Here is an 18048-nt window from a genome sequence, read left to right on the forward strand (position 1 = left end):
CATGAATGTAGTTAATTGAAAATCCTATCAAATGATGACTTATAACATGTTAATTTATTATAAACCATAAGGTTTAGGAGTTAATTACTTTGTATTTTCCATTTATTTGTGCTGCTAAATAATGAGCTAATAAGAATTATTTATGTCATTTTTGATTTATTGGTTAACTTTTATTTTTCAAAAATTAACTTCTTCTAACCTTCTGTGCATGTATCACCATTTAAGAGCTAGCTTTTACAATTCCATAACCGGTTTACAACAAAAAAAATTAGCAAACTTAATTACATCAACCAATATTCTCTTCATTTTTGTAAAATATTTGGAGAACTTGAGGAGTCGCTTTGAATATATTTTTTTTTGCCTAATTTCATCCAATAACTTATTCCTGTTATGATAAAAATCAAAATATGGTGGATGTCTACTCTTCCTCCATAATCTTTCTCTCAAATGGTTAATGACATATTCAATGACATATTTTCTATGTTCAATGACTTATTTCATGACATATTTTCTTCACTTTTCATGCCTATATAAAGGCCTTGTAATAGATAGAAAAATACACACAATTGAAGAAAATCTCTTCCTTCTCTCTATCTCTATTTCTTGTTCATGTTTTACTAAATTGCTTTTATTTCTTGTTCATGTTTTACTAAATTGCTTTTATTTCTTGTTCATGTTTTACTAAATTGCTTTTATTTCATAACACGTTATCAGCACGAGTCTCTAACCAATTGTATATATATATCTACAAAATTTTTCCTACATCCAGAAAGATTACAATTAGAAGCCATACATATCATCACCCGGTTAAATGTAAAGAGAAACTACATATGGTAAGTAATGAAATGTAAGAAGGTATGATTATCTTATACTTGTCATTCCTTTAAAATCTCATATGCACACAACTTTGTACTACACCTGTATTGCATAAGCACATATTAATATTACATCTTTTATATCACATGAATGGAATAAAATTTTCGAAGTTCTATATGTTAAAATCATAGTAGCAGTTAATTGTTGATATGATGCATGTCATGGTAACCAAGGATATTTTATATAAATTGTCCTATGCATATTTATGTGTTAACTATCTTCAATCTGTCCTGCCGCTTTTAACATTTTCTTTTACTTGGATGAATATTTTTTTTGTTTTGGATTTTTACACTTGCATATAGTACCAAAAAAAAGAAATAAAAAATAAAATAAAATTGATCGTACTGATTAAAATCATAAATCATCTTGAAGAAAACAAGAAATACTTCACATCTTTATCTAGGTTGATTAATTACTTCTTTGAAATTTGGAAAACAAACCAGCTATTGAGAAAATATACTTCATAATTTATGGTCGTATCATTTGAAAGCAAACAATGATTAGTATGACTACTAGAAGAGGTATTTTTGAATATCCATAACCTACTTGATGTTTGCTACTAACTTACCATTTTTAAGTATTTTATATGAATGATGCACAAGCTACAACTGGTAAGTTGTTACCTATAATGTCACTTTTCAGGTAATATAAATGCTGAATTTATGTATTAGTACTATATATGTGTTGTTACCTATATGGTGTACTTTTGATAAATTTATTCACTAATTGCTTGGTTGAATTGAGTGAAGGAAAGTCATGACGTTAAATCAAATCCAATAGGTAGGGTATACCCCGAAAACAACAATATTTTTGAGAGAGACTCAATAAATATTATGACAATGATTTTATGATCCTTTTAAACTCTAATAAAATTTAGAAAAAATATTCTGACTACAAACGATTGTATTTCATATAGATGCTACAAATAATTAATAAAGCTTTACGCTGATTTGAGATTTGTACACTTATTTAAGAAAGCAAATTTGATTTGCTAAGTTACAAATTAGTTGTGTATAACTTTTTTGGCATGTGATTGAAATTAAGGCTTGAGAATGAATCTCAATATTGTTTAGCCTATTATGCCATTAATTGAGGAATAGACATCGGGATCAAGTCCTGATGCTCCATTATGATAAGAGTTGGGTTTGAGTCCCAATTTATTATGGCATAACATGCCTTTATATTGGTAAGACATTGGGTTTGAGTCCCAATGTACCATATTGATGATATAATGATGACTAAAGAAAAACAATATATTTTTCATGAAAAAGTATGAAAATTGTCCCACTTGATTTGCTCCATTCTTGAAGTGAATGTGATAACAATGCATAATAAATTTCAATTAAGACAAGTGGTTGAACAATGAACGTGGGCGTTCCAAATACCAAAATAATAATAATCATCACTCTGATTATAAATGGATAACAATAAGGGTTCTCAAAATAGTCCTTCAAAATGTGATGACAATGTTTACCATCAAATTGGTATGAAAATAATAAAGCACGTCGCTGATTATGATCCATTTCTTGAAGAGAATGTGACTTATGATAAGCATTGAGAATGCAAATCCATTCCTAAAGTTGAATGTGGCAATATGTGATAAAAGCAATGAATAAATACATGCAATTCATGATTATATGAATACCACACAACTCACCTCTAAGGGAGGTTTGAGTAAAATAAAGAGAATAAATATTATTGTGTGATTACATGAATATGTCATTGGTCGCGTACATGTGATATCCCAAATATTATTTTGCCATGCCTTATAAAAGTTATTAAAGGCAAAATTAAAGCAAGAAATGATTTTGCTTATGATGATTTTGACCATGACAATTTATTATGATGTAATTTTCTCCGTGAAGGAGATATTTACCATATGAATGGTATGATAAAAGATCTTGTAGTACAAAAGTTGTTAAGAACTCCGAAAAAACTAATTTGTTACTACCCGGATGAATAAACTTATTCATGACATTGATATTGTAAAGTCTCAAAAGAAACTTTTTGAGTTTCAAATATATAAGTCAAAGTGATTGGCATATTGAGACTATAAATGAAAGGAAGATTGAATATCTTCATATTTCTATAATCATACCGGGTAAATATGAAAGGTTACCCGATCTTCTTTCTATTTGTACTACACAAATATAAGCATGATGCTGGAATCATATGCCACAAGTAAACTAGAGATTTACTAAAATAAATATTAATTGGCATGACCGGTTGACCATATCGGTTCAATTATGATGCGAAAAATTAATTAAGAATTACATTGACACATATTGAAGAATAGAAGATTCTTCAAGAATTCTCTTGTGCTGCTTATTCTCATGATATACCAGTTAAAGGTTGGGATTGAATCCTTTGATTTCTGGAAGGAATAAAAGGTGATATATATATGGGCCCAGTCACCTGCCATGTGGACCGTTTACTATTATATGATTTTAATAGATGCATCTATTTTATGGTCACATGTGCATTTGTTATCAACTTGCAGTTTGGTTTTTGCAAGATTGCTTGCTCAAATTATTAGAGCACAATTCCAGAATATAAATTATGATGATTTATCTTAATAATACTGGTTTAAATCCAAGTTGGTTTAGCAGAAATTGTATGCCTCCAATTATAGCTAAATCATTGGTTATGAGAACAAAACTCCCAAAAACGAAATTTGGTATGAGATTTATTATTTAATATACAGCAGCACTTGTACGCATCTAGCCAAGTTATAAAAATTTCTCCCTATCACAATCGGTTCAGGGTCAGGAACCAAATAATTTCTATATAGAAATATGGATGTGCTATATGATTTAATTATGCCACCAAAATGCACAAAGATGAGTTCCCAAAGATGGTTGGGAAATGTGTTGGTGATTCCAACATTAGGGGGAGAAAATGGGCAGCTGAGAAAGTGATACGTGAAATGAATTATTATGAATACATATAGATCCTCGCACAAGAAAATATAAACTTGAAGTTCAAGTGATAATTCATTTACAAATTATTGCCAGACGCATTTGCTGACCCAAAGCTAAATGTCATATTTCAGCTGCTAATGCTCCAAATAGAATAAAGTCCATGAGGGACAGAGTCTATGGCACGCATGAAGTGTAACAGACCAATCGGTTCCAAAGATAAAACTCCTTGAAGAAGGAGAGGGGCAAATATTCAAAATGGTCATAATAAGGAGGCAAGTGCCCTAGAAGAGCACCACGACATAACACTTCATAAGACCTCATGGGAAAGGCTCAGGTACCTGAAAATAATGAAATAAAGAGATCTCAATAAGTTATGTCTTTATTGGGTAATAATGGAACCGACATAAAATGATTGTCGACGATATTGTTAATATAATGTAGCGCTCAATATGATTAATATTGACGAGGATCTTGAGATCAAATCTGTCATGAAATTTGGACGGATAAAAGATTGGCCAAATAAAAAATACGCAATGAAATTGACTTCACTTGAAAAATGTGAAGTTGGACGGATAGTCCAACACCTGAAAGTATAAAGTCAATTGAGGTATAAATGTGTTCTTGTGCGAAAGGTTCAAGTCGATAGACATAAAGACGACTTGTGGCACAAGAAAATTAGTAAATATCCTCACATTGATTATATGGAGACATGTTCTCTTATAGTGGATATAGTCACTTCAGGTTTTAATCTGGCAATATATGAAAAACTTGATATGCGTATAGTGGATATCATTGAAAGATTTAAATTGTCTTGGAGCATATTAAGGTTTCCAAGAAATTTATTAAATAAAGCTTCATAAATCCTTATACGGATTGAAACAATCAGGGCGCATGTGGTATAATCGCCCGAGAGAGTACTTGTTGAAAGAAGGGTATAAGAATAATTCAATTTGTCCTTGTGTCCTTATAAAATGATATGGATTTGAATTTGTTATAATCTCCATGTATGTTGATGATTCAAATATCATTAGAACTCCCGGAGAGCTTTTTAAAGCAGTAGACTGTTTAAAGAAAGAATTTGAAATGAAAGATCTTGGAAAGACAAAATTTTGTCTTGATCTACAAATTGAATATATGAAAGATAGAATTTTTGTCCTTCAATTAGCATACACTAAAAAGATTTTAAAGAGCTTCTATGTGGATAAAGCACATCCATTAAGTACCCCGATGATTACGAGATTACTCGATATAAATAAAGATCCACTCTGACCTCATGAAAATAATGAAGAGCTTCTTGGTCCTAAAGTACCATATCTTAATGCAATTGGTGCGCTAATATATCTTGCTAATACTACAAGGCATGACATAACTTTTTCAGTTAATGGCTTAACAAGATATAGCTCCGCTCAAGGAGAAATTAGAATAAAATCAAACACATATTGCGTTATCTAAGGGGGATTACCGATGTGGAATTATTTTATGGCAATGATTGCAATACCGATCTTGTTGGTTATGTCGATGTGGAGTATTTATCTGACACACACAAGTCTTGATCTCAAACATGTTATGTGTTTACATGTGTGGCACTGTCATATCTTGCCGATCGACTAAGCAATCAATCGTGGCTACTTCTTCTAATTATGCTGAGATAATTGCTATTCATGAAGCAAGTCGAGAATGTATATGGTTGAGGTCTACTATACATCTTATTCGAGACAAATGTGGTTTGAAGTGTGATAAACTACCCACAGTTTTGTATGAAAAAAATACAACATGCATAACCCAATTAAAGGGAGGATTCATAAAGGAGTTAGGACAAAGCACATTTCACCTAAATTATTGTTCACACATGATCTTTAAAAGAATGGTGATATTAATGTGCAACGGATCCGTTCAAGTGATAATATGGCTGATTTGTTCACCAAATATCTACCGGCGTCAATCTTCAAGAAACTAGTGTACAAGATTGGGATATGAAGGCTCAACGATGTGAACTGATGATCTCATCAGGGGGAGTTAATACGCGTTGTACTCTTTTTCCCTTACAAGGTTTTGTCCCATTGGGTTTTCCTTGCAAGGTTTTTAACGAGGCAACCAAAAGGCGTATTTCTAAATATGTGTACTCTTTTTTCATCATTAGGATTTTTTTTCCCATAGGGTTTTTTCCTAATAAGGTTTTAACGAGGCACATTATTTATGGACATCCAAGGGGAAGTGTTATGATAAAAATCAAAATATGGTGGATGTCTACTCTTCCTCCATAATCTTTCTCTCAAATGGTTAATGACATATTCAATGACATATTTTCTATGTTACATGACTTATTTCATGACATATTTTCTTCACTTTTCATGCCTATATAAAGGCCTTGTAATAGATAGAAAAATACACACAATTGAAGAAAATCTCTTCCTTCTCTCTATCTCTATTTCTTGTTCATGTTTTACTAAATTGCTTTTATTTCTTGTTCATGTTTTACTAAATTGCTTTTATTTCTTGTTCATGTTTTACTAAATTGCTTTTATTTCATAACAATTCCGTTACTATTCTCTTTTTTCTCTTCCTCTTATTTCTACTTTCAATTTTTAAACACTCAAAATATATTTCTCCAATAAATTGCAAAAAATTTGACTATTTATGAGCAATTCGTACTACTCTGTCAAAACTAAAAATGAATTTCATGTTTTGAGACGCACATTCAATTCTTGTAGTGCATTGCAAGTTATCTATTTACATTAATTGGTTCATTAAAATTTTCAAGATATAATACTGAAAGAATCTCAATAAATTGCTAGGATCATTTTGAAGTAAGATAAGTTGAAATGTCCTTATGAATACTTATTTTACTAGTAAAATATTAAAAATTATTTATCTTTTCATTTTTAATTTATCAAAATCATTGCTCGGCTCCCTAAAAGAAAGCATTACCAATGCGAATTGGGCATTTCAGAAAATACAAAGGCATTTTGGCCCCTCTTCAACATTCATAACGACGATGTGGACTTGAGGAATCTAACACAATCCCTCACTCTCGATTGAAATTCGAATACAAAAAATACTTTTTATCTCTTTAATTTTATTAGATCATATTTATATTTTTTAAGAATTTAATTACTTTTAATTTTAAACTCAATACATTTTAGTAATATAACTTTTTTAAATTTTATCATTCATATGCTCGTGTCAAAAAAACTACTCCATCTGTTCCAGTTTATGTGAACCTATTTCCTTTTTGGTCCGTTCCAAAAAAAAATGATCCATTTCTAAATTTGGTAACAATTTAACTTAAACTTACAATTCTACCTTTATGAGAAGTTTTTATAACCACATAAATACTCTAGGCCCCTTTTTGACTTTTTGACTTGTTAGTAATATAACATTTTTAAATTTTGTCATTCATATGGGTTACACGCGCATCGCGCGTGTCAAAAAAACTACTCCACCTGTTCCACTTTATGTGAACCTATTTCCTTTTTGGTTCGTTCCAAAAAAATGATCCCTTTCTAAATTTGGTAACAATTTAGCTTAAACTTACAATTCTACCCTTAATGAGAAGTCAAAAAAACTACTCCATCTGTTCCAGTTTATGTGAACATATTTCCTTTTTGGTTCGTTCCAAAAAAAAAATGACCCCTTTCTAAATTTGATAACAATTTAGCTTAAACTTACAATTCTACCCTTAATGAGAAGTTTTTATAACCACATAAATACTCTGGCCCCCTTTTTTGACTTATTTAGGACCACAAATTCCAAATTTATTTTTTCTTAAACTCCGTGCTCAGTCAAACAGATTCACATAAATTGGAACGGAGGGAGTAGTATGGTAAAAAACAAAAACAAAACGTAGATTTTTGTAGTATGTAAACTTTAGATAGGAGAATGTGCAAATTTTCGGATTATATAACAAGATTGTCATAATAATAAAGATCTAAAAAAAAGGCGTGGTCGGCAGGATTCGAACCTGCGCGGGCAAAGCCCACATGATTTCTAGTCATGCCCGATAACCACTCCGGCACGACCACTTGATGAGTTGTATTCCTTATTAAACTAATATAACTAAACATAATTCCTCTGCTACTTCTCCTTACACTTAAAAGAAACTCTTTAATCTTGAATTCACCAAACAAATGACATTTTGTAGGCTTTCATTTTGTTAGGTGCCAAAGACTTTAAAAAAAACCAAATATATGTTTATATATATATACTAGTCTTTGGGTATGTGTGTTCTCGTATACATCGTCTCAATATATAAAACTTTTAAGAAAGTTACATAAATATTCTATTAAACTACTTTTGCCTGTTTGTTTTCTTGTGGACAAATTTTTTACGAATTTTTCTATTATGTTGTATGTATTTTTTACCTTCACAAACATATTTATATACGGTATTCTATCCTATCATAACCTAGGTTTTTTTTAATCCTTTTTTCCATGTGTAAATGGCAGGTGTTTCAATATCACTAAGATATTTACACCAATTTGTATACAAAAAGTTATATCGCTAAAAATATTTTGTTCTAAAACACTTTGAAAGAAATAGAAAATTATAGTTGGAACCGTCAATCGTTAGTATCTCATACAAAATTATGAAAGAACACAAATTGTACTTCATAAAAAGAAAATGAGAATCACATAAGCATTTCAAGTATTAGTAAAGTATACATTATTGTTGAAAATTGGGATATCATTAAATCAAATATTTCTTAAAACTTACATATTTGATTGGATTAAAAGTTAATTCAGTTTGCAGAAGAGTACCATATATATTATGCATCATGATGTATGTGCATACATTGAGTAAGAGTCAATATCGGAAAATTACATAAGTTGCCACCGACTTATGGCCCAAATCCCGCTTACACACTTTCTGTGGACCGTAATAACCTTACACACGCAACCTTTCTAAAGTGTGCCTAGTACACATCTCCTTTGACCAGGTCTAAACGTGTGTAATACAAACTGAACCAAGCGCGTGGACAATATTTCAAGGCAATTTCTGTCTTTAATAAACGGTCAAAAACACATTCTAACGACCCCTTTTAAAAGATTAAAAGGGCCTTAACCCATTTCTATCTATACCAGGACCCGATTTTCATCTTCTTCTTCCTCCTTGAATGCTCTTAATTGAAGAAAATTTTATCTTCTTGAAGCCAAAATTTATTCCTCTTCTTGAAGCTCGAAGCCAATATTACAATCTTCTTCTATTTCTTCCTTCTCTTTTTTGACATAAGGGTTAAATTTCTAGGGCTTAATTTTAAGGTTTGGGAAAATGCATAATCTGAGAAAATTTTGCTATTGTGGTGAAGAAGCTGTAGTGATACAGTCATGGAGTGTTGATAATCCGGGTCGTCGATTTTATGGATGTCCATTTTATGAGGTAAATATCAATTGTACTTTTCTAATTAATTTTATATTTCGTAATAATTTTTTCTCTTCAACTTTTAAGAGGGACAGTCGATCGACATGTAATTTCTTTATGTGGTTTGACCCCCATCTCCAGAGCACTTGAAAATGGTGATTTTGGGGCTGCTGAAGAAGAAGAGGGCATTTGATGCATTGTTGAAGGAAAATAGACACTAAAGAAATTGGAGGAGATTGTGTGTGCTGATTTTAATTGCAATTGTGTTGAAGTTGATTGTGTTAGGTAGTTCTAAAGATTGTTATATAATGTAAGAAAATGAATGAAGTTTTTTGGTAGATTTTGTATCCCTTTGTTAGAAATGAATGAAATCTTTTTGCAATTATTAATGTTGTTTTGTTTGAGTTTGTTGCTGTGTGAGTTGAATGATTTTTTTTGGCAATTGTTAATGTTGTTTCGTTTGACTTTGTTGCTGTATGAGCTGATAGTGCAGTTAAAATACACCTCAAATTGTGACTGATAAAACACTGAAACACAGTCAAATAGTGGATGATATACAACTCAAATGCTGAAATTTTACAGAAATAACAGCATACAAAAATGACCGCACAAATGCTTAACAACATACCAAAATAACAGCATTCATACAACACTAAAGACACATCTGCCCAGAAATTATCCAACAACACTAAAAATATATTTCATCATAGAGTAAAGGTGTTCATTACAGACACCTAATAGCAACAATCTGCCTTAACAAAAATATACGCTGCCCAGTTTTACAACATACCAAAATAACAGCAGGTTGCCTTAACAAAATAACAACACTAACAGCAAATCTAAATAGCAGTTCCAAATTAACCTAACAGCAGTTCCAAAATAAATTACAGTTCCAAGGGAAATTACAGCAAAACCAAAATAAATTAACAGTGACAATAACAGAATTCAGTGGTTGTTCTTGGATGGCTGGGATGATGAACTTGCTTGACTTAAATTGGATTGAGATGCAACAGTTCTGGAACGAGTTGCAGCAGTTCTTTCAAGTTGTCTTCTAGTATTGGCTGGCCTACCATTCCATTTTACACCATTTCTTGGCTTGTATGCACACTCTAGAATATCTGCCGAGGACCTCTTTTCACCACCATGTATCTGCAAACTCCCTCAACTTTCCTATTCTCTCCATCATCTTCACTCTAATTTCCTCCAACATTGTGATAATTATCTTGTGCCGAGCAGCAAGTATCCAAGCATTAAATGTCTCAAACATATTGTTGTTAATTATATCACATTTTCTGTCACAGTTGAAGTATGCTCTGCACCAGGTTTCCTTGTTATACCTCAAGAGGCTCTCACATATCCCATTCCCCAGCATATTCAAACTGTCCAGGTGAAAATTCAGTTCTGCCATACATGATGCTCTAGCACACCTCCAGAAGTTGTTTCTCCTCTCTAATCCTCTCCAATCTTTGGACCAGTTTGCTAATATATGTCTGGCACACCACCTATGTTCACTTTCAGGCAACACTTCTGATACAGATTTAAGCAATCCCTTAAACATAAAAAGAATTGAATTAGTTGCCAACAGAAATATAAATTAGAAAAAATAAATATTGACAGAAAACAGAAACAGAAGAATATATTCACCTTTTGCATATCAGACATGATAGTAAGATCCCTTCCATCTTAAAGCTCTAAGTCATGAGTCACACACTTCAGAAACCATGTCCAAGTGAAACTGTTCTCAACCTCTACAATGGCCCAAGCTATAGGAAACATCTGATTATTTCCATCCTTTGATACTACTACAAGAAGTTGACCCTTACAAATGCCTTTCAGAAAACAACCATCAAGGCCAATTATCCTTCTGCAACCTTCCGACCATCCTTTTTCATAGCATAGAAGCAAACATAAAATGAATTGAAGACAAGCTTGCCTTTACCTTGATCTTCTACCTTCACAACACAAGTTGTACCTGTATTTGTCTGTAATAGAATATCTCTATAATCATAGAGTCTCTTGAACTCAACATGCACATCACCTATTATCTCCTTCAGAATTTTTGCTCTAGCTCTATGTACAGTAGACCTACCAACATACATGTCCAGTTCATCTTTAATGAATTTCTTTAGCTCCCAAACTTTCATATTTGGTTGACACACAATCTTATCCCTGTAATGCTTTGCTAGGTATCTGGAGTTGCAAAAGCTTGTTTTTATTTGTTTTGTAACACTTGTGGACGGGAAAATACTTTTTTAACTTAAAATTGTTGGATCTGCCATCTTTGCTTGCAGCCAAGATCCATGGACATTTTGGATGCATGCATCTTACCCTCACCCTACTAGGTTCATTAATATACTTTTCAATTTGAACTCCTTTTCTGAATTGCATATTTACTAACAGCAAACCTAAATTGTTCAACACTCAAAAAAATTAGCCCCAACTCCCAGGTTATTTTTTGATAGTTGGATCAAATATCAGGGCTTTCTTCCTCCTCTTGGCAGCTATTTTCTCCTTATGTTCTTCATCAAATTCATTTTCAGCATCTGAAGACCCAAAGTAAGGCTCATCTGTCCCTACTAAGCCTGTGTACCTATCTTGCTTGCTACCAGCTCTTAATTCGTCAAAACCAATATCAACTCCTGCATCACCTAGGTTAATATCACCTCTATCTTTTGTCCTTTCACTCTTTTTCCTCCTATACTTACTCAGTTCATCCCTACACTCTACAAATTCTTCATGAACATCAGATCCATAATCTTTATCATCAGGAACATGTAAATCTACTCCATCACTCTCATCACTATCACTATTGTCATCCTCACCTTCACTATTATCAAAGTCCGATTCACTATCTACTTCACTCTCTTGTTCTCTTGAAGGTGCAGGGGCAGGAGCAGGTTCAGGAGAAGGAGAATGGGAAGGGGTAGGTTCATGATCAGGGGCAGATTCAGATTCAGATTCACTATCTTCCTCTTCTTCTAAGATAATTGTGCTCTTAAAAGCCCCACTATTAGACCCATCAACCCCTTTACTAGCTTCATTTATGTCAACAACACATAAAGGGGCAGCACGAGTCACATAAATATCTAAGGTATTCCCATCTTCCAATTCATTACAAATGTCTAAAATATCCTTGTCTATGAGAATATTTACCAATTTATCTGTCCTATCCATTGGACAAATATACAACTCAGCCACATTTTGAAAGTTATAGATCCTAGTGTAGTTCATCAGTTCAATAAGAGACAGTAAATCCACATCTACATCTAAAGTCAATGTTTGACTACCACCCACATAACGAGCAAAGTTACCAGGAACTAATACCTTATCATGGTACCACCTGAGGGTAATGATTTTAAAAGACATTATCTGCAAACAAATAAGGGACAAATAAATGGACTTTCCACATGCAACAATTAAAAATAAAGAACTACAGATGAAATATAAAAGTGGAGGCAAAGACAAGAGCATATCACATTGTTCAAAGCAATGCTATTACAATAATTAGTTAAACCCTAACTTTACACATGGTTTGCAAACACAAGACAAATCTTTTTTATAAAAAAACTATTTGTAAAGGCAACAAGACGACAACTTCACAGTGATATCAACAATGACAAAAGATTCCCCTTTTAAAAGTCCGATAACCCTAAGCAAAATAGAAGAAATTTCAAAAAAACCCTAGGTTCAACCCACCCACTACTAAAATAAATGGGTAATGCAAGGAGAAGAAAATTACTAACCTATTAACCGCATAAATCCACCGGAAATCCACGATGAAAGCGTAGCTTGAGATTGTCGTCGGAATCACCTTTACAGTAGCTCCTTCTAGATGTATCGGATTTTGAGTACTGACTTGGGTAAGTTTGGTTTTAACGCTTTTTACCTTGTGGGTCGGGTAGGGTCAGTTAGGGTCGGGTAGGGTCAGGTTAGTTATTATAATATAATGGGTTAAAATTAAGTAAAGTCAAATGCGTGACATACACGGATGTCTTATTATCAGGATCTGGTCAAAGAAGGTGGGTACTAGATACACTTTAGAAATGTTTCTTGTGTAAGGTTATTATCGTCTACAAAAAGTATGTAAGGGGTATTTGGGCCAAAAGTTGGGTGGTAAACTATGTATTAAGCCTTTCAACGAAACAAACAAAAATATTGGAGGAACGTACATACCTCATAAGAATTCACAAAATATTTGTCAAAATACCTAGCTTCTTCAGCTGTTGGCTATGCTCAAATTTTCACAAACTAAATTGTCTTGTTATTTACATCTCAATTTACTGCGAGAGCTATATAAAAGGGTAATGCATGTGAAATGTAATATTCCCTTCCAGATCATCAAATTGTTTATTGTGGAAGGAACACGATTTGTAAGGAGTTGGAATAATATACTATGAATAGTATCGGGGTGAACAAGAGAAGTCCAATTGAAAGTTTTTTTTTGGCATTAGAATCTAGAATTCTACTATTAGTTGGCTTCTTTTATTATTTACGTCTAAATTTTAGGAATATGTATACATTTCTTACCTTTTCCCTATTTACCTAGGATTCTAGAATTTTTTCTTCTTACAGCTTGTTTGGATGGTTGTTACTTATTATATCGTATTGTATTGTTATTCCAAAACAATGTTTGTTTTGATTATTTCATTAAAATTGACTGTATTGTATTGTTAAATCCATTGTTCTGGAACAATAAAAAGTCTTATTTTATAACCAACCGATTTGGTGTGCTGAGAATATTTTCTATTTTTCTATCCAATGATGCCTTAACTTATTAATCCGTAATTCTATTTTTCTTCATTGTTCGGTCAGCCAGCAGTAGTAGCATACACGTGGGTCTAGCTCTTCCAACGTCTAGCCTTTTGTAGATAGCTAGGGGCATAAGGTTTATGCTTGATCCCAGATCACATAGTGCCTTAGCAAATGCAAAGTTGCCTATTGTGCAAGAGATTGTGAAACTCCCTAGGTCAGACAACTTCTCAGCTATGGGTCTCGTCACAACAGCACTGCAGGTCAGAGTCAGTGTAACCGTGACCAAGTCTTGGAAGTCAAACTTGCGAGATATCAAGTCCTTCATTATCTTCGCATGACCAAGCATCCCTTTTAAAGCATCAATCAAAGGAATGTTTACCTGAATTTGCTTCAACATCTCCAGAATTTCTTGTACTGCTCTTCTTTATGATACTTGGCCAATCTCTATGGGAATGGTGCAGGAGTTCGCATCTTCCTTGTCATTTGGGGTTTCTCTTGTTCAGGCACTGCTTCGACTGTTGGTTCCGGTGTAGCCTCAGTCTCTTTCACAACCTCTTCTTCTTTATTGGTGTTCTCTTGCGTATTCTGAACCGTCACCTCAGTTAACCCTGCTGAATCATCTATGTCAATGGGTACTGGCACCAGTGCTTCAGTCCGTCTGCTTTCGTGAGCAATTTCTTGCTCTAGATCTAAGTCTCTACCATTTCGGAGACTCAAGCCATCAGTTGCTTGGGGCACTGCTCTTTTGGATTGATTTAGGTGTTTGCAAGTAACGTCCCATGAGGACGATTATTTAGGGCCACGGAAATCTGTCCTAACTGGATCTTAATATTGTTTATCGCTGACTCATGGGAGTCTACTCTGTCAACTAGTTTTCTAGTGGACCCAATTATTTGTTGCATCATTCCCTCAAGTTTAGCAAACCCATCGTCAAGTCTAACAATCTGTTGTTGTGGAGGTTGTTGATGAGCCTGCTGCTGATTTTGCTGGTTGTACCCTTGTTGCCTTTGGTAAGGCACCATTTGCCCCTGTGGTTGCATAGTCCCATAATTATTGTTATTATTGTACTGCTGCTGAGCTGGTCTATATTGTTGATTCTGCTGACCCCAATTCTGACCACCTGGTCTCGATCCCCCATAGTTTGCCACATAATTCATGTTCTCCTGATATTGTTGATTATCACCTTCAGCACTCCACGAGCAGACATATGGTTGATTAATGCACGATGTACATAGACCCCCATTAGTTGCATCAACTATGTGTACCTGCTGTTTCTGGCCTAATTCTTCAACCTTTTTGGTGAGGATGCTCATTTGTGTCATTAGAGTGGTCATATTTTCAGCTATGGAGTTAGCCGGGTCTATATCCACCGAGTGAACCACATGAGTGATTGGAGCGTTTTTTGTTGTCCATCCTGAGTTTTGTGCCATCTTATCAAGTAGAATCTTGCTCTCTCTCAATGTTTTGCTCAAAAATGCTCCACCTACTGAACATCAACATTAGTTTTCAAACTATCTGCCAAACCCATGTAAAATCTCTGCCCCAACATCTGCTCCGGAATACCATGATGTGGATACGTAACCAACAGACCCTTGAATCTCTCCCACATTTCGTGTAGCATCTCAGTTGGTTTCTATTTGAAGCTCAATATCTCATCAATTTGCTGAGTAGTTTTGTTGGGTGGATGAAATTTGCTCAAATATTGCTTGACTAATTCCTCCCAAGTAGTGATGGAGAGTGAATTAACCAACAAACATATTGCTTCCGGTGTCACGTTGTGCTGCCTATGCGTGGCACAAATTGACAGGAAATTCTTTAGATGCTGTTGAGGATCTTCAACGTATGACCTAGAGAATAGTCACTTGTTCTGCAACAGATGTAGCATGTTATTAGTGATCTGGAATGAATCTGCTTGTATCTGAGGGACTACAATAAAAGTTGCTAAGTTGTTAGCGGTGAATTGTGCGCAATCATATAGTGCTGCTTCTTGCACAATAGGTGCCACACCCTGATCATTTGGGTCATTCACGTTGTTTCTGTTGTTTAGATTATCGTCTTCCATGTCTGGTTCAATGTTTTCGGTTGAGTCTGTTGTTGTTTGCCTTTCATGTTTGCACTAATGCCTTGAAAACTTTCTTCGGATATGATAATGCTTCGAGCAATTCACCAGTTCTTGAGGAGTTTCTAGGCAAGCACCTGTAACAACCATGACTACAAAAGTTAGAATTTCAATGGTTAGTTTAAATTGAAGAAGATTGACTAAACTAAGAATTTTTGCACTTCTTTTTAACTGCAATCAATACCATTGTTAAATCCCCGGCAACGACGCCAAAATTTGATCACGCTCAACTATGCCTTATAAAAAGGATAAAATAGTTGCTGCAAAATTATTTCGGTTAACAAGTCCAGAGTCGAATCCCGCAGGGAATTAACCTATCAATCACAGCTATTGGACTTACAGAAATTCACGTATTCAATCTTCAGAGATATATGAGTAACAAATTGGGTGTTTATTAACTAAATATTATGTAATAAAAATGCAGCAATTAAGAACTAGCTATAAACGGTTTGTAAGCAAGAATGAGAATGGTCTAAGGTTCTGATTTCCCCTCTTGTCGAAATCCTTTCCGCTATGTTTGCTATAAATTTGCCTAAGTGTTCTATATCGATCATGAGCACTCTGACTGTCGTAACTCTCTCCCGAGTAATTACAATAATATACTAGACATATTCTCCTGAATTACGCTAGCTGACCTTAGTTACAGCTCACTTAGATCGCACCCAAGGTTTCGTTATCCCTAATCCCACCTTTAAACTGTCCGTATTGATCCCTCATATACGTCAGGAATGGTGTTGTTTAATAACTACCTAAATATACACTCTCTCCCGAGCAATGCATACTAAATAGGTACAGACGATTGAGGGCCCTTCAACCAACAGCAATCACAATATAGTTGAACAAACAGAGAAAATATTAGGGCAAATTTATATTAACATATCAAGAAATTCATCCTCCAAGAGGTTCCATCAAAACCCTAGATTAGGAGTTTAGCTACGCATAATCGTTTTCACAATCATAACGATAGAATTCATCATCAATGATAAAAATAAGACGAAGAAAGGTGAAAACTCTATTGTGAGCACATGATTTTTGCCCTCTATGAGAATTACTCCCCAAAAATTCAAAATAAAACAATTTTCCTTTGTGTGCAATTTTTGAATTTTCGTGGCACTTTTGGATAATTATTTGTATTTTTGTCTGTGCATGTTTATTTGTTAAATTAATAAAAAAATACAAAAATATGTCGCATTTGCACTTAGGATTTAATTCCACAATTAGAAGTAATTAAGTTTGTTTTACAAGAAAGAAAAAGAATCATAAAAATAATGTACGTTGCATTTTTAGCATTTAATGTTCAAATTGTGTGATTTTATCGTAATTATTATTTAATTGTGTGTTAATTGTTATTGGGAGTTAATTTGCGCTTTTATAAATTAATTTAGTTCTATATGATAATTTAAGGATTTTTAGAATTTAGTTTCAGTTTAAGAAAAATAAAAGAAGAAAAAAGAGCAAAAAATATAAAGAAAATCGGAATTGGGCCTCTTCTCCAATTTTGAACCTAGGCCCAAAACACCTATACCCAATCTTCCCCTACGACCCGGTCCATTTCAAACCGGGTCGACCCAGTCCATAACCCAAAGACCCAACACCCCTATCTCCCTATCTTACATTTCACAAAAACAAAAACCTAAACCTAAAACTAATCCCATCCACCCCCCTCTCTCGTCCTCACTCCATCGTCCCAAACACCCCAAACCTCAGCCAACCATGGCTGCCCCCCCCCACACCTCCATCACCTTCGACACAACCACCACCACCCCAGTCCAACGACGCCTCACCCTCACGCTACACACACACGCGACCACCACACACACACAGCTTCATCCAAGCTCCTACAATGGCAAACCTTTCACCATCTTCTTCGAGCTCGAGTGCGAGCTCTCATGGTCGTTGCTTCTTCTTTGTCGTCGCCAAACGACCAGTAGCTCCCTCATCGCCGACCACCATAGCCCAGCAAACACCCCATTATCGAGCAAACAACCCTGCCGCGTCGTCGAAGCCATGAACGATGCACCA

General features: G+C 34.2%; 1 non-coding gene across 1 annotated transcript; it reads right to left on the reverse strand.

Moving 5' to 3' along the window:
* Positions 1 to 7737: 7737 nt before the first annotated feature.
* On the reverse strand, positions 7738 to 7819 carry TRNAS-AGA (transfer RNA serine (anticodon AGA)). The gene has a single exon. It is a non-coding gene; the product is annotated as a tRNA-Ser (tRNA).
* Positions 7820 to 18048: the final 10229 nt, after the last annotated feature.

This window comes from Nicotiana sylvestris, chromosome 9, assembly GCF_000393655.2.
Source record: "Nicotiana sylvestris chromosome 9, ASM39365v2, whole genome shotgun sequence".
NCBI classification, from domain to species: domain Eukaryota; kingdom Viridiplantae; phylum Streptophyta; class Magnoliopsida; order Solanales; family Solanaceae; genus Nicotiana; species Nicotiana sylvestris.